This window comes from Sarcophilus harrisii, chromosome 2, assembly GCF_902635505.1.
Source record: "Sarcophilus harrisii chromosome 2, mSarHar1.11, whole genome shotgun sequence".
NCBI lineage: Eukaryota > Metazoa > Chordata > Mammalia > Dasyuromorphia > Dasyuridae > Sarcophilus > Sarcophilus harrisii.
Genome location: NC_045427.1, coordinates 291,776,672 through 291,801,285, shown reverse-complemented (window position 1 = coordinate 291,801,285; position 24,614 = coordinate 291,776,672). Strand labels below are relative to the sequence as shown.

The following is a 24,614-nucleotide window of genomic DNA, read 5'->3' as shown; positions in this document are numbered from 1 at the left end:
CCATGTGGTTTTTTAATGTTCCATCTTAAGTAATGGCTGCTATATGAATGATGCAAATATTATCATTGGCTATATTTGAGTTTTGTATAAATTTAATGAATATATATGTGGGATTGTAAGGTAGGGAAGAGTTTCCTCTGTATTTATTTCCATAATTTTTCCAATCTGGTGTTCTACTTCTCAATCTCTAAGATTTTAATTCATTCTGTTTTCTCTTACACCTAAAAGAAAAAAACAAGTACAAAAGAAACGGACATCTTTCTGAATAAATGAAATAATATATAGAAATAGGATTCAGAGAAGCAACATGCACAAGAGTTAGTAGAAAGTAAACATATTAAGATGTTGGAAATGGAGTTATCTTTGAAGTAAATTTTTGCTTTTAATACTCTTTTAATTATAGCTATTATATTGATATTAGGGCCTTAAAAGGTTTTTAAATTCCTAATGCCTACCATAAGGTTTTTCTTTTTTTACTAAGTTTTATGCATTATCTTTAGTATCTATAAGAAGCTTGATTACATGGGGGTTGTGGGCTGGGAAGGCAATACACTTATTTCACTAGAAAAAAATTAACAGAAGATTCAATCTCATCGAAAATTGTTGCTTCTGGTGAGTTATAATCACTAACGTTGTTGATCAATAGGGATAATCCATCTAGCTCTCAGATACTGATTGCTTCGAGTTCACAAACACAATTTAGATGTATTTCAAGGATGAACTTTAAGAAAGAGAACTCTTTCATTCTTGAATATCTAGATGTTTCCTAGATTGGATTGACATTCTCTTTATCCTGGGGATGATTGCCCAGAGCATGTCCCAGGATACACATAGCTTGAATTCATGTTCACAGCTTTTAGTTATTTTCTTAGCTATAATAGGAAGAGGACAATCTGAAGTTCCCTGGAGATTATGGACAGTTGAGAGAGAAAAGTGCTGTATGCTGATTGGAACACCCCAGAGAGAGAGGAAGAAGGGGACCCTTAGGGAGCCAGGGGAGAAAAGGAAAAATGACTCTTTATTCAAGCTAATCAAAACCTGACAGTGGCTATATGGATGTTTCAAGAATGAGTGGTGATTTGAGTTAGTTCTTGGCTATTGATTGGATCTTGTAGACTGAAGGACTGTCATTATCTATGCAGTATGATTTATTTATTTATCCCTCAGGGAATATGGTCATTTATTTTTCAAGGAATATCATAGCAAAAGAACCATGGTTACTGTTAGAAATTGGTTATCAGAACTAATGTGGCCCCATCAAGCTAGACAATTAAACTACTTTGTTATTGAAACAATGGTATAGTTATAATTCATTTTCTAGTTATCACACGAGTTTAAAAATGGGATAATGAATATTTGTGGAACACTTGAAGATACTTTTTTGAATGAGGGATGGGGAATATGAAGGTTCAAAATTTTAAAACTTTGGAAGGACTTAAGCAAGGTCTTAGGTACTTTAAGCTATACCTATTTTAAAAAGTTAATCATTGTCAGAGTAAAAATATTGAAACCAAAATGAGAATTTGTAAGTATATATTATATATATATATATATATATATATATATATATACAGACACATGAGATTTCATAATGGGTTAAAGGTCCTTGCTACAAGATATTTCTTATATATTAACTTTATCATTTATATTAACTTTATGATTTTTAAGGTTACCTTCATTATTTGGGGAGTGCTTACTACATGCAGTAAAGATTTTAGGTACATTCTTATAGAATATACCATTCTTCTTTCTTCCCTTGCAGCTTTACAGGATATAACAATATGCCCTCCAGAGCTGCAGAAAGGAGAAATTCTTCTTTCGGCACCTCTCCCAGATTCTCTGTTCAAACTGGGCTTCTGCCTGGTTTAAGCAGAGAATTACTTACTATGCAGTAGCTAGTGGCTTCTGCAGCTGCCAGCTAACACAGGCTCTGAAAGCAGCTTTATGAACCTTGTCAGAGTTGATGTGTTTGGTCTGCAGCTGCATATCCCAGGGAATACTAGAGTATAGGAACTATTATTGGCCCCACCCTAGTTACACCCTTGACATAGGGCTCTGCTGATGTTTGTATTCATGTTTAACACTGCTGTATTGTGTCCTTGCCCTGGGAACATGCAAGGTAAGGGAAGGCTTGCTTTTTTTTTTTTTTTTTTTTTTTTCCTTTCAAAACCTGTGAAGAACATTCCCTTTCATGTTTGTGTGAGCTCAGGCTCCTTCTGACCTTTGGGTTAGGGAGGTGGGTTTGTTCTCCAAACTGTTCTCCATTCATCATAATGCTATCTTCTCCCTCAGGTTTTTTTCTATGGAAGATTATAATCTCTTTGGGCAGGATCTGTATTAATACTTTATTCTTCCTGCCTGTCTTAGACAATGAGTACTCAGTGAACTGTTAACTAGGAATAGGAATACTAAACTGTTCCTAAGCGTTTTATAGTGGAAATATAGGCCACAGCTTCCCCACTCCTCTTTAAAACAAAACAAAAACAAAAACTTTTGAAATTATTAAGCAAATGAACATGCTTTGAGTTACAAAACAAGTTGATAGCATGACGAGTATTGCAAAGTGGAGCAATTAGTTATAGTGAAATACATTTCTCAAGTATTTGGGATTTTTGCTTTGGCAAAATAATTTGTTTAAAGAGCTACTGACTGATATGATTGAGTCTTCACAGGTCCTAAATCAGGATGATTTCACTGGGATATTTGGAAGGTTCTATGATTGGGTATTCCTCCTTTTTTGTCCAATGTGGTTTTTTTACTCCAGTTTCCATATAAATCATAAGATCAGAGCTGGAATGGACCTCAACGATCATTTACTCCAGCTTCTTCTATTTTATTTCCATTTACTCAAGTCCAAGTCATACAGGTAGGGAAAGAGGGAAAGCTGAAATTCAAACCCTATAACAGGAAATGCATTATCTTTTTCACTGCATCCTACTGTTTCTCTGAATCTAGCACAGAGGGCCTGCACAAGAGACTATAGACTTTCCATTCATTCTTTTACTGTTTTGGGAGTGTTTATACATTATTTGTGTTGTCTGTTTGATTTTGTTTTTGCTATAGAACTGGCAAACCTTCTTTTGGTGATTGTAAAAAAAAATAGCTGGAAAGGAACTTTGAAGATGATTCTATACATCTTTCATGTATACATATGACTTGCCCATCAAGGTCAAATAATTATGTGTACTTCTCATCTTGTGTTCTACTTCTTATGTGCTATTTTCTATCTTCTATCATGCCCTGGAAAACTGTAAAATCTTCTCACCGAAATCTACATTAAATGTAAAAGGGAGTAAGTATAACTAACTATACAAGAAGACTAAGTTAATAAAAAAAAAATACAAGCTGTTCAGATAATTATCCAGATATCAAGTTAGTCTGTATGTATTATATACACATATATGCATATATAAATGCATGTATGTAGGTTGGAGCACCTTAGAAAGTGAGTTAATAAGTATGGCCCAGATTTCATCTATATAATATTTGGAAAATTGTGTAGAGCCTTTTGATATCACAAACTGCTTAGTGCTAGGAAAAGACCATTTTGGAAAAAAATAATTTTTCATATTAAGTGCCAGAAGTCCATCTCTAGTGGAGAAGGAAATGTTCTGTTTTATTTCCATGGAGCATAAATTGAGGTTGGAGAGGGGTGGTATTGACTCAAGTTATTTAATACTATTTCTTTTGTGTTGCTACAACCTAAGTCATTAAATTCTTCAATTAATTTGAAGTGACCAAGAGAATTGGCTGGGAATTTCAGGGACATCTGTTACAATCCTAGCTGGGTCAAAGTGATCCTATCTGAAAATGGTTAAGTCTCAAATGGCAGAGTCCATTTAACTTTAAGTGGTTTAATAACCTTTAAAATGGTTATTCAAAGGTAGCTGCTCAAATGTTTGGGCAATATCTGACCTCTTACATGAGTTCATAATCAACTGGCACCAAGAGAAGAAGTCTGGATTTTTGAAACTGAGCCACGTGATTCTGGTAAGAAGCAGATGAATAATAAGGCCTCAGACCTATACAGATTAGTGTTTTACTCAGATGATAAATATGAAATGCAGTTTTCCAGTTTCCTGAGTTTATTTAGAGAAGAAACATAGAAGCATTTCAGGAAACTAAGTTTTGGTTATTAGGTGTTTCAGACAAGATGGAGATATAATTGAATCAATATAGAAAATATCCTGATTTTTATAGCTTAATTCTTTTTTGAAATTACAGGACTATGAAAACCTATACAACCTACAAATCTAATAGTTTAGGAGAACTTCTACCTTTATCTGCATATTTGAAAACAAGGTAAACTTGGACTTTTTAATATTGTTTCTAGTTCTTCAATAATACTTTTAAGATAAATTCATAAGTTCATATTCATACTGCTGCCTTTGCAAGTTACTTGTCTCCTACTTGGTCTGAGTTACCATCTAACTTTTCATTTTTATCCTGGATTCATGATATCACTATTGTAGAAAATTCCTATTGTATGGTTTCCTGCTACCAGATGCCCATTAGTGACCCAGGTATTCTTATTAATCAAATTTAACAGATGAGGAAGCTCAAAGGTTAAGGGATTTGTCCAGATTTACCACTGCCAGTATGTGTCCAAGGTAGCACTTGAATCCAGGTCTTTTTGATTCCAAGATAGGTTCAGTATTTGCTTCACACTCATGCCTCTGTATCAGATTTGCTGATTTTTATAACCAAATCAGGAAGTTCAGTTTGACTTTGGTTTCAAAATGATATTGAAAAAAAGCCTTAGGTCACATTCTCTCTGTGTGTCAGGAAATGGGCACATGCAGATTTTGGGCAGGAAACCTGCTTTGTCATCCAATTTCTGGCTGACTGGGGAAAAAAAAAAGTAGAACTTATCTTGGTCACTCTAATTGGCACTTAGAGCAGACACTGACGTGCAGGCATTTCCAAAAATGGCTATTGCAAAGATACTGCAGCTGTCAGAGGTTTTTCCTGATTAGTTTTGTTTGCTCACTGGGGCATGGCTTTGCCAGCTTTTACCCTGACCTTACCATACAGTAACCATGAAGATTTTGCTTAGAAATCTCACTTTTTCTGTATCCTTCAATTTCATTAAATGAAAGCACATTAGCAGTGGTTTTATGCAGATAAATTTCTTTCTGTGACTATAGCCCACTATACTAATATTAGATCCCTGTGTCAAGACATGGAACTCTTGCAAAGACCTATTTTGTTTCAGTATTGCAACACAACAGAAAGACGAAAATGCCAAAAGAACTAAATTGAAAACTTTAAATGAGAAACTAGACACAGAATGAGAGAACTTCCCTTTCAAAGATGATCTGGGTGATAAAAAGATTTTCAAATAATTCTTTTTAGTCTGAACTTCATCTGATTGAACACAGCCCAAGAAGGTTATTTTTGTCTTGTCCAAGGATTTTTAGTGTTGCCATAAGGAGGGAGTTGTTGACTGATCTGGAATTATAATGGAGTAGGGGAGATATCTTACCTTTTGTTCTTGTCTGCTGTGCTACGGTTACTTTATGCCAAGATTTAGCCAATTCTGGCTTCTGGGATTATCATTTTATTGATTTAATACTGTCTTTAGCCTCCCAAAGAAAATGCTTACTGACTGTATATGATGAATATGTGATCCCTTGTATAGTTCTCTACTCGTATTGTGTTAATAAGTAACCTGGGGCAGACCACATGTTTGTACAGTCTGTAGGAATAAATGTGAGCCAGCCCCACCTCTTCCTCTACTCCTTCCTTCTAAAAACAGTTTCATTGGGTGAGTCACCAGCTGCTATTTATTCATCTTTAGCATCACCTATGTAGCATTGGTATAAACTTTTCTTTTCTTTTTTTTTTGTGGGTAAAGATCAGTTAAATGATCATGTAAGAATTCATTGTGCAGATCATATGATAGGTGTAGCTGAATATGTGAATAGTCATTTCTCTCCATGAGTTTTGCATTGCTTAAATTCTTTTGAATTGTGAAATGGGTCAGTGACAGATCACCATTAAGTCATGCTTGTCTAATCTTTGCCTTGCCAGTAAATTGCTGACTAATTTTCAGTAAAGCAATAGGCAATTATGTTCTTTAGTTTTCCTGTTTAGAAAAATAATGTTATCTTTTTCATTGAAAAGGGACCATATACTAGAGGTAGTTGATGAGTTAATTTTGCTAAACTTTTTCTTTTCTTTTAATTCATTTTAAAAGGGATGAATGGGAAGGGAAATGAGAACAATAATTTAGCACATATAACTGATGTTAAAACAACAACAACAATAACAAAAAAACCAACAATAAAAATATTTTTGAAAACAGGTACCAAAAAGAAAGGGGATAGTAATTGTAGGAAAACTAGAATTCACTGGAGCTAATTTCTAAAAGATAGCTGAGCAAATGAGGAGTGAAGTGGCTTAATGAACTTAAAACAAGACTTAAACTAAAAGTCCTGTGCAAGTGCTGCTGCTTCTGACAAATCTTTTGACCTCTTGGTGCCCCCAGGCAACTTTCTAAGACTATACATTGCAGAATAGTTTTTGACAGGTATTTGCAGAAAATATTTCCTTACCAGAGAATTCCCATCACTAATGAAATTAAAAACAAAGACTCTTCTCCCACCCCCTTAGCCATGAAAAAGAGACCAAATTTCTGATCAGTGATTACCAGTGTATAAACACTGTTAAAGAAGAACCATCCACAATTTTCCTGTCCACATGATTTAATAATCATCATCATAATTTGTATATATATATATATATATATATATATATATATATATATATATATATATATATATATAGCACTTTATGGCTAGAAAAATACTTCACATTTCCCTTGGAAGGAAGGAGGCAGGGCTTTATATAATCATCCCCCTTTTACAAATGTCAAAAATGATGCTCAGAGAAACCAAATCATATATTCAAAGACCTGTTAGGCGATAAGAAAAGAGAGAGACTTAAATCGAGGCCTTCTTGGGCTGATCTTCGTTCTTCTTATATCTACTTCTCTTTGTTATCCTGTGGAAGGAAAATTTGTAGGTAATACAAAAAATAGCTCACTTTTTGGAAACATTTGCATATTTGATCTTTCTGGAAGAAATTCAACTGGGTATAGTAATTAGTGTTTTCTTGATACTGATACCACCAATCTGATTCCAAAAATTAAAATAGAAGATAGGTTTTAAAATATTATATAATGTGATTTTTATTCTTGCCAAACCTCTTAATAATTAGAATTTGTAAATCATCTTGATAGTGTTAACCATATGGAAGAGAAAAATTATATTCAATGGATTTTACCCAAGAGGACAGGATTTGGAGTTAGATAATCTGGGTTGAATTTTGGCTTGCTTGGAGCTCTGGCAAATTATTTTACCACCCTGGGTTTCAGTATCCTCAGTGATAAAATGAGAGTGAGAGGTGATGGTTGGATTATGGGACCTCTAAGACTTAGACTCAATTTTACCTCTTAAGTTGCTTGATGAAACACAATTATAGTGACTTTTATTGGTTGGCACAAAATTATTTGCTATTAGATAATATAAACATTATCCTATTATATTGGATCTGTATAAATATTTTTATTCTTCAGCTACATGAATAAGGAAGTGACTGTGTCCCAATAAAATAACTAGATTGTAAGATTTTTTTAAGGTGAAGACATTGTCTTCAATTTCTTTTTTTTTCCTTTTCCTAAGAAGTACCTATTTCTTTATTATAAATGCTCAGGCAGCATGATATATTGAAATGAGTACTGGATTTGATATTGGAAGACTTGAGTTCAAATGTTTCTTCTGTTACTTATTATGTGAGTAAACAAAAGCAAGTTTCCCTCTCAGATTCTTTATAAAATGAGGTTTTACTAGATGTGACTCAAGTCTCTACAACTCTTAAATCTGTGATTCTAAATGCTTGCTAATTACTTAAATGGTTCCTCTGGTGATGTAATTGGTCTTGCCAATTAGTGTCTAGACTTTTTTAGCCTAGTTTCCCTGTAGGAGGTCTGTTGTTAGTGTGACTGGCACAAATAATCATGTGTCCTGAGTACCAGACAAGCAACTAACCATTTCATTCTTATTTATTGCTTTTGCTTCTGTGAGTAATGGGGAGTATGACTACACAAGATTTGTAAATTAAGTTATCATTTCTTTCAGGACAATTTACAGGTCTTTATCTTCTTTTATAAAGAGAGATGATTTAAGGGTAAAAAAAAAAGCAAAGAATAATATCATTAGTTTGATATGTTGTTTAATTTCACATTTGCATTTCTGTTTTTATTGAAAATGTGCCTAACAGCTCAAGGTTATGGATGTCTTCCCTAAATTGAAATAATACTATCTATATGAAGAGATCAGAATTATTGAGTGCAAAAGGTAACATTTGCAAATATGAGCCATCTACCTCAAGATTATGTCTCAATATTTTCCCTTTTGTAAGTTGTGAAGGTTCACACTAAGTACTATTATTTTACTGCATATTTCTATTTTAAAAATTTGACATTGATTGCCATCAATAATGTCTTACATTTTGTGGAAACATTGCTTCTGAATTTGTTGGACGTGTGTTTTTTTATTATTTTGTTGTTTCTTTCCCCTCAAAGTTCTGTATTGGCATTTATTATAATAAACAAGTTCTAAAAGTCAAAAAAAAAAAAAGAATTATTGAGTGCAAAATAGACTCTCACATGAGTGACCAGATCCATTCTTCCTGAATAGTGTCTTCCTCCACTACTTAATGGTATTTTATTTTTTTCAATTACATATAAATATAGTATTCGACATTCATTTTTGTAAGATTTTGAATATCAAACTTTTTGTCCCTATCTCAGATATCAAGCAATGTGGTGCAATAATTTTAAACATTTCCATATTAAACATATTTCCTTGTTGTGAGAGAAAAATCAGAAAAAAAACAAAAAAATTGAAAATATCATGATTTGATTTGCATTCGTTCTCCATAGTTCTTTCTCTGGGTGATAATGACATTTTCTACCCCTAGTCTATTGGAATTATCTTGGATCACCGTATTTCTGAGAAGAACTAAATCAATCATAGTTGATCATTGCACAATCTTGCCGATGCTATGTACAATGCTTTCCTTGTTTTCTTCATTTTACTCAACATCAGTTCATGTAACACTCTGAGAAATGTCTTTAACCAGATTGTGATGAAGGATAGGGATGGGCACTGAACCTGTCATTCCTTTGGTACTAAGAACTCCTGAATGAGAAAACTTCCTCTAGCAAGGAAGATTAGTACTTGAGAATTAAATCTAGGTTTTCATTACGTTCAGAAAAGAGCTCTTTCTCCTTTTCCATGATACTTCTATATTTGTGATAATGACAATAACAAATGAAAAGTGGAGGAGAAAAAGATGAAGAGGAGGACAAAAAAGAAAAAGGAGAAGGAAAATAAGGAGAAGTAAAAGAGTTGTTTCTCAGTGACAGATTTTAAAGAAATAGAAGTATTCTTGAAACCAAGAGACCTGTGCTACAGTCATTTATCTGCTACTCTGATCTTAGGCAGATAATTTAGCCTCTTTTTACCTCTTTGTTTATCTTTAAAATGAGGATGATATAAATGTAGTACCTGTTCATAGAGTAACTATGAGATTTAATCAAGATAGTGTCACTAAGGAGAGGCAGGGTGGCATAGTGAAGAAAGAATTGGCCGTGGTTAGGATGACTTTGATTCAAATCCAAATTCTGACATAGATGTCTATGTGACCTTGGGCAAGATACCTTATCTCTCAATGCTTTAAGGTGCTGACCCGAAAATGATAGGTTCTCCATCAAGAAATTCCATAGATCAATGAAATTATAGATCCAACTCCTATCATTAATGTAGATTTAAGATAATTATTAGTGAATGAAGGACTTATTACTATGTGTAAAGCTGTAACTGAAAATACATGAAGATATCTTTGATTTTTATTCCTGTGTGATATATTCCCTCTGCCTATGCACATTGCAACCTTCCTTCCATGTTTTAGTAAATAATTTTCTGAATTACTATAGATTAATAATTATATTTTCTAGTGGCCAAACTTCTAGTGATAAATTTCTCTTAATTTAAATAGACTATTTTTTGAAGACAAAACTTCTAGTCTGGTCTGGAAACTTTTTAGGTTGAGGGGACCTCTAGAGCTTGATTTTCTTTGATATTGCTTTCAAGAATCCCATTATACAATGAAACATACTAATAGGACTTTAATTGACATGTAGCCACAAATTTTTGTATACCTTGAAGCTATTACTTATCCAATAAGCAAGTGTATGTAAGAATTGAAATCTGCCCTAATGGTGAGAGTATTCACAATGATGTTATTGAAATAATAATTATGACAAGCTATATATAGAACTTTTCTCTGTAGACTATATATTCTTAACCTCTCCCTAATATAGTAAAGATATCTCCTTATTGTTCAATATAGAATACTTTGTAACCCTTAAAGCCTCATAAGAATGCCAGTTATTATTATGTTAAAGCAAAGGAAAAAAAGAATGCCATAGAAATGAAATTAGAGAAGAAAAAGAGTATCATTCATAGTTTCATTGTTAACCTTATCACAATATCTTTACTTTCCTTGCATATCTTGGTAATAATAAGGCTGCAAATGATGGATGACTTCTTAACTCTTTACATACATCTCTGTCATCTTTTGTAGTAGGTGTTATTGATATCACAGTTTACCTTAGGTGACTAAAAAATAAAAGTAACATTATTTAGCAGGAGAAGTAGGGTTCAGGGTAGAAAAAGAAGATATGATTGATGTCATTACTTACCTTGCAATAAATGATTTCATATACTGATAAACAAACATTAATATTGGGTCTCTTGTCCTCCTTAAGAGCAAGAAATATGAATCCTTGTTCTTTTTTTTTTACATATTATTATATTAGCATTGAAGAGAATACCTTGCAAGATGGAATTTTGACCTCTCCTCAAGTCAATATAAATATAAGACATATATAACTAGCATTTCCATCTGTATGTCAATGAGAAGAATGGAATGGCCTATTATTGAGTATTGTGCCTTTTTGCTTCTGATAGGAGCAACAAGGATAACATGGAGTAATGAAAATTAATAGAACTTATTCAGTGTAGTCAAGAACAGCACTTACTAATGTCAGTAGTAATTGATAACATTTTCAAATATGTTGTATACTTTAAAACATTATTTCATTTAACTCTCACAACAATCTCTTAAGGATAACTACAGTTATTATTAGAGACATCACTTTCTTTGCTGTTGCACCCTAAGAACCATAGGACTTTCAAATGTTTTGGTTTCTCTATTAGAATAGGAGCTCCTTAATCAAGGATCTTCTTTCCTTTTTTTTTTTTTAATCCCCAGTGATTTAGAATAATATTTTACACATAGTAAGCATTTAAATGGTTACTTCACACACACACATACATACATATATATACACACACATATACATATATATAATGCACACACACATATGTCTAATCTTACCATTTCCATTTTATAGATGAGGAAAGTAAGAGTCTTGATAGTTTGTGATTTACTTATGATTCCTTGAATAGGTAAGAAGAGAGTGAGGCAAGCTTCAAAGCTAAATTGTCTTGGTTCCCAAAATTAGTCATTCTGTTTACTATGCAAAGATCCTAGAGATGAATCCAAGGGAGAATTACTTAGAGATCAGTGGAGATTTGAGAAGGAGAGGGTGGGAATCCATCATTTAGATGGAAAAGAGGCAAGAGTAGCCAACATTGTACTAAACTGGGCATTGGAAATCCTGTAATCTAGCTTTGGCTCTGCTCACTAATTATCTGTGGAATCTTTATCAAGTCACTTAACAACTCTTGATTTCTGTTTCACTTTTGGAGAGTGATAGAATTGTATTTAAATTAAATGATCTCTGAGGTACAGGACCAAATGATTTTTAAACAGAAACTCAGAATTCCTCTCAAAAGGTTTATGCATTCATAGTCAGGCCATATTGACACATTTCAGGTCTTATGTTAATGACTTACAATTGGGGGGGGGGTGATCCTTGTTTCATTATAGAATAAAACAAGTTGATATACAGAGGAACAGAAAAGAGCCTTTGGCTCCATGTACATTTGTCTTTTTACAATTTTAAAATTTATCTAAAATCAACTTCCAATTAACTAGTAATTGTTCTTCCAGATTATTTTTCCTTCAGTTTTTTTCTCTTCTCTCTGCCCCTCCCTATTTTGCAGAAACCAAAGACTACAAAATTTCAGACAGCATCTTGAATTTGCAGGTTGTTCCATTTCATTTTCATGGTATTTAAGTCTATAGGATTAGATTGCCTATTTAAAAACATCCTGTACATTTAATGTACCTTTAGCTAAAATTCTGTGATGGAAACAAACAGCATGATGGAAACACAGAAATAGCAGGTACTCTAAGCATGTCAGAAATTTTATGTGATGTCTGAGGCTTAGAACCAGGAGTCAAGATGAAGGGTTTCAGTTCAGTTGAACAAATGTGGATTAAGCATCTCCTATGAAAAAGACACTTTGCGAAGTGTTAATCAAGGCTACAAAGTGAGATTATACAGGTATCACTGAGATTGTAATTGGATGTGGGGAAGTGGGCACACCTGTATAAACAGATAATTATGATTCAGCTATATATTCACCAGATTAAACGAACATTTATTAATTATTAGATATACTTTACAATCATTCTTCCATGTAAAATATTGAGCTTGGAGTCAATTAGACCTGGGTTCTAAAACTTATTAGCTTTGTGACTATAGCAACAATCACAACTTCAGTATGTCTCAAGAAACTGCTTAAAACTTAACATACTAGTCATGGATGAGTTGCATGAAATCCATATTTAGAATTCTGCTTATTGAGGAAATCATGTGTGTGTGTGTGTGTGTACACACATATATGTGACTTGTTAGATACTGGGTGTATAAAGATGAAAAAAAGACACTTTTGCTAAAAGAACTTATAATCAAATGAAAAGGAAAATAAGCATGATAAGGACAGCAAAGTGCCACAGTGGATGGAGAGCTGTGCTTGAAGTCAGAAAGATATATCTCCTGAGTTCAAATACCGCCTCAGGTACTTACTAACTGGGTGATTCTGAGCAAGTCATGTAACACTGTTTGCTTCAATTCCTCATCTGTAAAATGATTTGGAGAAGAAAATAGCAAATCATTCCAATATCAAACATTTAGGAAGCAGTGGAATTTATCCCTAGACAAGCAAATAAAACTTTCTTGAATGGCTATTGATATAATGATGAATATTATATACCCAAGGTTAAATTGTGCATAAGTTGCCTATCTACCTGTTGTGGCTATTTTTAAAACTGCAACTGCAAATCTCTCACAGCAACATTTTCATTCAATTAATGTTTCAAGCCCCTACTATGTGCCAGTTATTATGCTAGATTTTGAGGATACAGATTTAAAAATAAGATAATTTTTGTCCTCAAATAATCAACAAACATTTATTAAACCCTTATTATGAGTATGATACTATATTTACAAAAAATAAAATCCAGATTCCAAGGAACTTACTTCCTACTGGAAGGATTCATCATGTCTGTAGATAAGTAAATTTAGCATATACATACATTAAATATAAAGTAATTTTTTCAGAGGTGAGACTAACAACAGGAGGAATTAAAATGGGGCCTATTTTAACTGCATCTTGAAAATAACTGGGGGCTCCAAGAGATAGTAGACTTTTTTTCATATTTGAAGCCATTTGAAAAATGAACATATCGGGCGGGGAGTATTTCATCAGATTTGCAGGTAAAATTTCATAATTATTGACTAGCCTTTTGATTTAAATAATGTAACTTGGTAATGAGAATGATTGAAGTATAATGGTAGGAAAATGGACTGTATATGTAATTTGGGGGAGGGAGATTTCAAAGATAAATTTAAACTACTTGACAGGTTTGCCTAGGCCTAACCTTGCTCCCAAAACCTAAACGAATCTTAAAAGACATAGGAGTTTGAGTTATGCGAAAAAATCTGACAAAGTATGAAATATAGGCCATCCCAGTTTTATAGTACAGACCAAGGAGAGAATATGAATTGTAATCAGGACCTATCACTGTCCCTGTTTTACATTCAGTGCAGGAGAGAAGTTGGCAATGTGAATCCAGACTGTGACCAGTAGGGCAGAAAAGAGATGCCAGTTAATGCATATGTCAGGAAATGAGCCATACCAAAGGAACAAGTAAAATGAGAACTTTCCCCCAAGAGCTCTCTGGGGCCTTGGGGTAGGGGCAATTATCTAGGGTTGAGTTTGAGAAGTTCTCTGCCTAATATTGGCTGATGTTAGTATTTGGAGCTTTTTCAAGAAATTAAATATTTTCTCTTTTTAAATTAGCATGTGCTTCCCAGAAGCCTTTGAGTTTCTTGGAATTTTTATGAAGAATGCCAGATACTCCAATAATAATTTGCAGACACCATAAGTTCCATTAATAGAGGACTAGTTTGGTTTCTTATGAAAAGAGGTGTGAAGGGACCCTTTTGAAATCTGTGGGGAAAGTACCTTGAAATTTAGATTGTTATAGCAGTCTCTCTCTTTCTCTTTCTCTGTCTCTCAGTTTAATATTTTATTTTTTCTCAATTACATGTAAAAACAATTTTCATCATTTGTTTTTAAATTTGAATTCTAAATTCTCTTCTGCCCTTCATACTCCCCTCATTGAGAAGGCAAATAATTTGCTATAGATTATACATGTATAGTCATAAAAATGTTTCTATATTAGTTATATTATGAAAGAAAACATAGACCAAAGTTAAGAAACCCAAGAAATACAAAGTAAAAAAAAAAACAGTATGCTTCTATCTGTATTCAGACTCCATTCATTCTTTCTCTGGGGTGGATAGTATTTTTTTTTAATAAGTACTTCAGAGTTATTGTGGATCATTGTATTGCGAAGAATAGCTAAGTGCTGTTATTGTGTACAATTTTCTCCTAGTTTTACTCATTTTTTTCACTTGGCATCAATTCATTTAAATCTTTCCAGGTTTTTCTAAGAGCATCTTGTTCATCAATTGGTAAAGTCAGAAGTATTCCATCACAGTCGTACTATACCTTGTTCATCTGTTCTCCAGTAGATGGACATCCCCTCAAATTTCAGATCTTTGCCATCAGAAAGGAGCTGATATAATTATTTTTGTACATATAGGTCCTTTTTCTTCTTGATTTTATTTCTTTGGGGATAGATCTACTAGTGGTATTACTAAGTCAAAAAGTATGCATGGTTTTTATAGGCCTTTAGGCATAGTTCCCAATTTTTCTACATAATGATTGAATCAGTTCACAAGTCCACTATCAGTATATTAGTGTTTCTATTTATCCCCATCTCTTTCAATATTTGTTAATTTCCTTCTCTATACTAAGGCAGTCTAATAGGTGTAAGGTAGTACTTCAGGTTGGTTTAACTTGCATTTCTCCGATCAATAGTCATTTAGAGCATTTTCTCATATGGCTTCATCTGAAAACTGACTTCATATTTTATCAGTTGGGGAATGATTCTTAGTCTCACCAATTTGATTCTTTCTCTATATTTTTGAGTATTTGATAAATGAGTACTTCATCAGAGAGGTTTACTTCTTTTTTTTTTCTCCATAGTTGTGATTCCATTCTGTTTCCTCCTGTTCATTTTATTCTTTACCTATTTTCACTTTGTCCCTCCAAAAAAATGTTTGCTTCTGAATACCTCATTCCCCAATTCTTCCTCCCTTCTATGAGTACCCTTCCCACCTTCTCTTACCTCCTTCCTCTTCTATTTTCCTGTAGAGTAACATTGATGTTAATTACAAAACTGAGTGTATATATTATTCCTTCTTTGAGCTATTTTCAAAGAGAACAAGATTTAAGTATTTCCTGCTACCTTCCCCATCTTTCCCTCCCCTATGAAAACTCTTTAATGCCTTTTTTATGTCAGATAATTTAACCCATTCCTACCTTTCCCTTTCATTTTTTCACAATGGATTTCTCTTTCTCACTCCTTAATTTTATTTTTTAAGATATCATCCCATCATATTCAATTCACACCTATGTCTTCTGTCTTATATATACTCTTTTTAACTGTCCTAAAAATAAGAAAGGTCTTATGAGTTGCAAGTATCATGTTCCCATGTAAGAATATAAGTGGTTTAATATTAAGTGCCTTATGATTTTCACTTCCATTTTTAACTTTTTATGTTTCTTTTGAATCTTATATTAGAAAGTCAACTTTTCTATTAGTTTTAGTCTTTTTATCAGGAATGCTCAAAAGTTTTAATTTTCATTAAAATCCATTCCATTCCACCCCCACCCCTTGAAGGATTACACTCAGTTTTGTTGGGTAGATGATTCTTGATTATAATCCTGGCTGTATAATATAATTTTCCAAGGCCTCTGATCTTTTAATGTAGAAAACCTCTAAATCTTGTGTTATCCTGACTGGGGCTCTACAATACTCCAACTGTTTCTTGGCTATTTGAAATATTTTCTCCTTGACTGCGAAGCTCCATAATTTGGTTTTGTGAGTTTTACTTTTGAAATCTCTTTCAGGAAATGATTGGTGGTTCTTTCAATTCCTGCTTTATCCTCTGATTCTAGAATAAAAGGGCAATTTTCCTTGATAATTTCTTGAAAAAATGACGTCTAAATGATGCTTTTTTTTTGATTATGGTTTTCAGGTAGTCCAATATTTTTTTAATTGTCTCTCCTGGGTCTATATTTCACATTAGTTTCTACTTTTTCATTCTTTTGGTTTTATTTTTCTACATGTCTTATAAAATTATTAGTTTCTGCTTGTTTGATTCTGATTTTTAAGGAATTATTTTCTTCATTGATGTTTTGTACTTCCTTTTTTATTTAGCCTATTCTATTTTTTAATGAGTTACTTTCTTCCCTGAATTTTTGTGTTTCTTTTTCCATTTGGACTATTCTGTTTTTATTATGTTACTTTTTCAGTATTTTTTATGCTTCCTTTATTTCCTTCCTGTTCTTTCTTTTTCGTGATTTTTTTGCATCACTCTCATTTCTCTTTCCAATTTCCCCTCTACCTCTCTTACTTGATTTTAAAATTTATTTTGAGCTCTTGGACTGAGAGCAAGTCACATTTTTCTTTAAGACTTTGGATATGGGAGTTTTGACTGTTTTTTGATTTTCCTTGTCAGCATAGTAACTTTCTACAGCCTAATTTTTTCCTGCTGTTTGCGCGTTTCACCCACCTATTTCTTGACTTTTACTTCTTTGCTAAAGTAGGGTTCTACTTCCATGATGGAGGATGCACTGACCTAAGCTTCAGCAGTTTTGTGAGCAGTTTTCAGAGATACTTTGAGATACCTATAAGTTTTCACTTCTTCCAAGATGGTATAATCCAAGGAGAGGTACGTTTACTACTCTCCTAGCAAGTGCTCTAGTCTGTGAGTGATCACAAATACTCTTATCTGTCCTGGAACTGAAATGAAGGTCCTTGCTCCCTTGTACCCACAAACTCTGGTTTTCTAGTGATCATCCTTGCCTTGGGAACTGCCACTCAGTACTGTGATACAGATCAGAGTATAGGCAAACCAATGGATTCCTGCTTCCAATGCCAGCAAAGAGACTCCTATAATCTCCTCCTGACACCATGTATAGGCAGAGAGCTCTGGAAGTGGTCCCTGCTGGTGATTCAGCCATCTCCAGACTTGCACATTCTTTGCTGGAGCCTGGTTTGTGTTGGTCTGGTCTGCATTTATTAAACTGTGCTTTTCTCTTACCCCAGTGCAATAGACCTTTTCTGCAAAACTTCCTAATTGTTTTGGGCTGGGAAATTTTCACCCCATTCTTTTATGGGTTTCATAGTTCCAGAATTTGTTTTAGGGCATTTTTTAAACATCTTTGGAGAGGTTTGGGGAGACGTCAGACAAGTCTCCCTGCCTTCTCTCTGCTCTCTTGGCTCTGTCCCTATTGTACCAGTAATTGGTTTCACCGTTTCTAGCTTCTTTCTCCAATCCATCTTCTATGTAGTTTCCAAATTGATATTCCTAAGGCATAGATGATTCCCCCGTCCCCTGAATATTAAATACCTTCCTATTGCTTCTAGGGTAATATATAGAAATATTACCCTTTCCACAATGTGGTTCTCCACTTATCTTTCCAGATAATTTATAGCCCTTCCCTAAACTAGTCTCTATTCTAGCTTTTACTAACTATTGTTCATATATTATATTCCATCATCTGCTTTATGACTTTGTGTCTTGGTGAAGACTCCCACCCCCATGGCTGTAATGAATTCCCTCCTAACCTCTAACTTGTGGAATCCTAGTTCATTAAAAACAACACAACAAAAACGGTGCAGGCTGAGGATAGTGGCACATATCTGTATTCCCAGGTACCAGGAAGGTAGAAGCTAGTAAATCTCTTGAACTCCAGAAGTGTACACATTAATTCATTATTAACATGGTGAACTTCTGAGAGCAGCAGATGATGGGGAGGGAGAAATCATCTTGCCTAAGAAGTGATGAACTAGCCCAAATTGAAAACAAAGCCGAAGTACTTGTGTCCTCAAGTAGTGGGATCAACTAAAGTAGTCCCTACATTTCCAGCCTGGGCAAGATCAGAAGAACCAAGCTTTTAAATTTTTCACACGCACACATACCCACATGAGCACATACATAGACACACAGACACATACACACACACACACACACACACACATATATATATACACATACATACACATACAGATGTATGCAAATATAGGTACTGCTTGCATACTTATGCATATATATGTATGAATACATACCTTAGGTATGGCTTTCTATCCACCTCCCTTCTTCCCCCATTATTAAAGCTTACTTTTTCTTGAATTTACTTTCCATTTCCTTGGGAATTTGTCATATTTCCCTAAGAGAATGTAGGTTCTTCTAGGGTATAGATTATTTCATTTAGTCTTTGTTTCCCTAGTACCTAATAGTACCTGGCACAATCTAGTGTTCACTAAATTCTTGTTTACTGAGTGATTGATAATCATGCTTCTAATCGCTCTTTATAAATCATTTCTTCTCCAAAAAGTCTCAACCACTTTCAGCCTTAGTTTCTTTTTTTATAAAATGAGGAGGCTGATCCTTGCATTACCTACCTCAAAGGGTGGTTGAGCTGATAACATGATGTGTAAAGAACCTTGTTAAGCATCATTTAGTTATTGGTTCTTGTAAAATCTCTCAGTGTTTGGGTATCAGCAAGGACTATAAAACTACTGTTAGTGAGGCTCTTTGAGGTTCTTTTAATAAAAGTCAACCAAATTTGAGATCCATTGACATCTCTGCAGAAAGTTGAAATGCTAAAAGCTCACATCTCAGATAAAAGAGAGAAAAGAGTTACTTTTCCAAACATTTAGGTTACTTCCTATTGTTGGGATGTATGTTTTTTTTTTTTTTTATAGGAGAGAAATTCAAAAGAGAATACCTAAACTGATGTGATACACTAGCAGTAGTTGTCTGTGATCTTTTTAAGAATAAGACAAGACCATTTCCTTTTTGGAGACAGGATCTTGATCTCTCTTGGGGCATTCTTACAGAAGAAAAGCCTTTAAAGATGACCACATTTAGGGTTGGGCTCATTTGTGTTTATATTTGGACCATTGGACAGTATTTCTCGGGAAATGTATTGTTTTGGGTAGGTTTTTTTTTTTGGTTGAAAAGACCTGAGAAGTGTTTTCAAATAATATTATACAATAAACAAACACTGTGGCTTTGTATTAGATAGGTCTCAATCTCACTCCAGGGGCCCTGGAAACTTGTTGTTCTGAACATTTGCAGTTGCTTGTTTTTCACACCTTATCTTATAATACAGGTTTAGAAATTGATTTCTTACCTACACTAGGGTACTTAAGAGAGGTCGGTTAAACATCTACCAAGCTCCAATCTTGACTGCAAAATCACAATAATCTTGAATTTACTATTTTTTCCTAAGCATTAAAAAACTGGAGCTCAGACTTTTTATGACAATTTAAAACACACACACACACACACACACACACACACACACACACACAAAACTTTTAGATAAATTTCCCTTTGGTATTTTTGACTTTTCTGAATTTTACAACTGTGTATCTAATATACAGATTTAAAAGAAAAATTGTAACAGATTAACCAATGTAAGGCTTTTTTTTTCTTTTGAAGTAGGTAGAAATGGGAAGTTGCGATAATTCATAGAAAAAAACTTGTTTTTATAACATTGTTAATACAGATTTATAGATGCAAGAATTTTAGTTTACAGATCTTAAAAAATAGTAAGTGACTCTGCTAAAGAATGTGTACACTTTGTACTTTTCTGAGGTGCCTATCCCCATGATTCCTACATTTTTATTGGTAAGACAGATGTGATAATCATCCCTTTTTCTTTATATTTTATTTTTCACCGTACTTTAATAATGAAAAGTGAGACATAATTAAGCATGCATCTACTCTTCTCTTTCCTCCATTTTCATCTCTTTTTCAAAAATCTATTATCTACTTTTAGGCCCAGTTTCCTCATTTGTCTATCTTCAGGGTTATTGTGCTGATAAAACAAGAAGCTCATATGTAAAGAACATTGTTAAATGTTATATAGGTATCGATTGTCAAGTGTTTGATTATTACAATGGGCACTATGAAAATTTTATCATTGTTGAGTCCCTTTGAGGTTTTTTAAATAAAAGTGAACCAAATGTGAGATCCATTGACAGAAAGTTGAACTACAAAGAGGTCAGATCTCAGGTAAAATGTAAAAAAATCTACAGTCTTAGTCTAAGAAAGACAAACATTTAAAAAGTATCTTGGGTTTCATTATTAAGAGGCCAGGCGAATTCTAGAAGATCTAGAAGATCTTATTGATTTTACTTTTTTTTAGATGTACTTTGCATGGATCCATGATTTTAATGTGATTCTTCCTCCTAATCACTCCTTAATAGTGCAGATCATAACTTATTCATTTACACTCTCTTATTTTGTTCTATTCTGTTGCATAGATTTTTGCAGAAGTGCCTATCCAGTGTACTAAATACCTTTCTCTAGTTCATTTACTATTTTGTGGGTACCACAGAAAGACTTAGATTTTTCTATCAGCCTCCTTCATTTTCTGATAATAAAGTTCTCAATTATGTTTTGTAGGCTACTTTCCAGAAATTGTCATTCGTAGTAGACTATATATCTACTATGGCTTATCTTTCATTGTTGTTATTATGAAAAAGAAAAATCATAATTTGTATTTATTTAAAATTTTGAATAAATTGAATATTATGTAAAATATATTCAACAGTTATGACTTACTTGAAGCTCTTGAAGTCAAATTATGCTTTAATGCAACATTCAGCATGAAAGGTTTAAACAGTAATGAGAAAAATATTCAAGGAATAAAAAATATGTATAAGGACAAGAACAAAAAGAGAAATAGTAACCATTTAGATGTTAATGTTTATTTAGGCTGAAAGAGGAAGAAATATTTAATAAGTGCAAATTCATGTCCCCTTCCCTTCAACATCTTTTAATCAGTCCCTTAGTGTACTCCAATTCGTGGCCTAGTGCTCTTAGAATCTTTTAGACATGGAACAGTAGAAAGTCAAAAGAGCTTAATTCCATAAAATTAAGGTGCAGTTTTGCTTGAAAGAAAGAAATACTTAACTGGGAGAATATGGGAGGAACATGGGAGAATTGGGAGAAATTAAAGTTCATGAATTTTAAAGGAAATTATAAACTCAGTAGGAAATAGACAAATACAATGTAAGTAAAATGTAACAATTTCAAGGATTACCAGGAAATTCCTAGATTAGTACAATCTACAAATGTATGAGAAATGACTTCTCATACACACAAATATATAATTTTTATAATTGCAAGCAATTGGACATACAATTATTTTGGAAAAATATTATTAGGTGACACCTAATTTAGGGTCAGAGGGGTTACTTGGAAAAGGTGGTGGTACAACTAATAAGGCTAGTAGTTCATGAGGAAAAAAAAAGCAGAACTGAAAGAGGACTTTGATATATGGTAAATGAGTAAGCATGAGAACAGAAACTTTGGTTCCCTTGCTCAATTGGAGGAAAGAAATTGAATGTGACTTCAGAAGATAAGTGTTTCCAAATCTCGTTTGTCTCATGTCCATCACTCAAGTCTATCTTTGTTAGAATTCAGGCTTACAAACTTTACCCTTCCAGAAGTTTGGGAATCAGGGCAATATTGTCTTTCCTACAATCCAAGATTTGTAGAAATCTGAAAATCAGAGATTTCTCCCACACCAAAGAAGAGCTCAGTCTTGTGTCAAAGAGGTTTTGACCTACATGCTAGAAATCCTTTGGGAACCATTCTTTTTTTTAGATCTATTGTATTTGTTGGAGGATAAAGTATTCTGTCTTACCAAATAGTCAAGTTGTGAAAAGTGACACCAGATTGGCAAAGAGTCAGAGTTTTAACATGACTCCCCTAAATAGTGGCTGATGACACTTATATTAAGCCCTAAAAACACATAATTTGTGTGGACATAGTAATATAGTAATAGAGTAATAGTTGATAAAGTTACTATTCTGTGTGTTAACAGTCATGTTTGTGAATAAATGAGATATTTCATTTACAGTTTTTTGAACCTCTCATGAGAGATATATTATTAATATATAATATTATATATTTTATAGAGAGATATATTCCAAGATAAAGCTTTTAAAAATTTACTTCACTTTTCAAGATTTAGTTTCTTTGTCATACTGGGAAAGATCTAAATACTAAAAAAATCAGTATTAATGAGCTTGAAATCACACCTGGAGATTGCAGACAATGCTAAGTTTCTGAAAATCAGTTTATGCATTTAGTGGTCTTTGACAACTCCAACATATAGTAGCAGTCAACTATTTTGAGTTACATAGCAATCAAAAGATGTATGGTGGTGAAATCACAGGCAAAATTTTGTGTCTACCAGTTATGCAGTCATAACATTTTAGAACTGAAAGGATCCTTGGGTATTATTTAGAGTGCTAGAATGAGAGATCTTAACATTTTCTTGGAATATGTGCCCTTTTGCCATTTTGGTAAAACCTATATACTCCATCAGAATAATGTTCTTTAAATACTTAAAATAGAATTGTTGTTGTTTATCCTTCATTCTTAAAAATGACCATGACTCCAGGGAGGTTATGTTGTATCATGCATGTGAATTGGATTTGAGTGAGGGAGGGCTGTACAAATTCATCACCCTCACTTTCTCCTCCAGAACTATCAGAATCCAGCGGCCATATTTAGTTGAACAGCAGTGGAGATGGCCTTGAATGCAGAGGGAGACCTTGGCCTTTTTGAGCTAAGGTCTGAAACAATTCTCAGTTCCACTGAGGCAACTGCCCATTCAGTTATTAAGGGTAGATAAGAAAGAAATGAGGCTAAGAATAGCCTTTTTTGACTAGTCAATTTAATAAATTAATGCATGAATAAATAAAAAGGAATCATCCTGAAGGAGGGAAAGACCCTCAGGATTTTTGACTAACCCAACAACAATTGCTATTTACATTCATTCTGAGGCAATCAGGGCTCAAATAATGAGCAAGTCAGAGTTGATCCAATCAGCCAGAGTGATTTGGATTGATTGCAAAGGAATGTCATTCTATTGGAATACAGTTATAATAACAATAATAATACTAATAAATTCACGGACCCTGTTAGTACTGAAACAGATCAGTCCCCTTATTTAAACACTGGGTAGTGTACACTGAAGTATAAATAGGTCAGTGACTAGTACAAATTCATACCATTAATTAGTTTAGAGATTACCTGAGGTTTGGAAATCTAGGTTCTAATCCTGGTGGGGAGTGAGGTAGTTAAGAACAAATTGTTTCTAAATCACATCTTTCTTCTCCCATTAGGTACTAGGAGTGTTCCTTTCCTTTGGCCCACACTACTACTCTATTCCTTTTTCTCATAGACTGGAATTTTTCTTGAGTCCCTTGTGTTCTAAGTCACATCTGGTTCTTATTACAGAAGTGACATTTTCCTGCAAGATGAAATGGCCCTTCACATCTCTCTGGGCGATTTATGAACTTATAAAATTATTAATAATCAAAACTGGAAGATTCTTTACCCATTGGATCAATTAGTAAGATAAAATGAATTATTGGTTAGCTAGGAAAAAGATTATGACCTGTTTTTTATTCAGTATATACCAAGGCAATCACATGTAATTCATATGTATACATGCATTACAAAGCAAATACATCAATGGTAAGACATTTTGCAATACATAGATTAATTCAGGTGTTACAAGCCGACTTAAAGAACGGAGAAACATTGTAGTAATTGCCTGTCAATATAGATGAAACAGGATTCAGAAGAGAGCAGTAGAAATTGAAGCACATCATCATATTTTACCTAGTCTCTTTAAAAATCAGCCACTTTTCTCAGTAGGGGAGGTTGAAATATGTAGAGGTGACTTAGACCTTGATGCTCTAGTCTCAGCCATTATGCAAAATGCATGTATTCTGCATATCTAGCTCACTGATTTTTTTCCCCCTCCCTTATCCATCTTCTTTTGTTTATCTCTTATATTGAAAGCAATAGCCTTCAAACTCTCATTGCTCATATTATTGCTGTCTTGCTCAGTCCCTTTTTCCTGGAATTCTAATACTCATTCTCAGGATCCTAATAT

General features: G+C 33.5%; 1 protein-coding gene across 10 annotated transcripts in view; it reads left to right on the top strand.

Moving 5' to 3' along the window:
- FLRT2 (fibronectin leucine rich transmembrane protein 2) overlaps positions 1 to 24,614 on the top strand; it is a 113,730-nt gene that overhangs the window by 63,208 nt on the left and 25,908 nt on the right. For 3 of the 10 annotated variants that reach the window (XM_031952410.1, XM_031952409.1, XM_031952411.1), the window contains exon 3: positions 3,064 to 4,302. The exons of 4 other annotated variants lie outside the window; for them this stretch is intronic. The gene's annotated coding sequence lies outside the window, so the exon portion shown is untranslated. The remainder of the gene's footprint in view (positions 1 to 3,063; positions 4,303 to 24,614) is intronic. 3 more of the 10 variants (XM_031952416.1, XM_031952413.1, XM_031952414.1) reach the window with 3 other exon arrangements.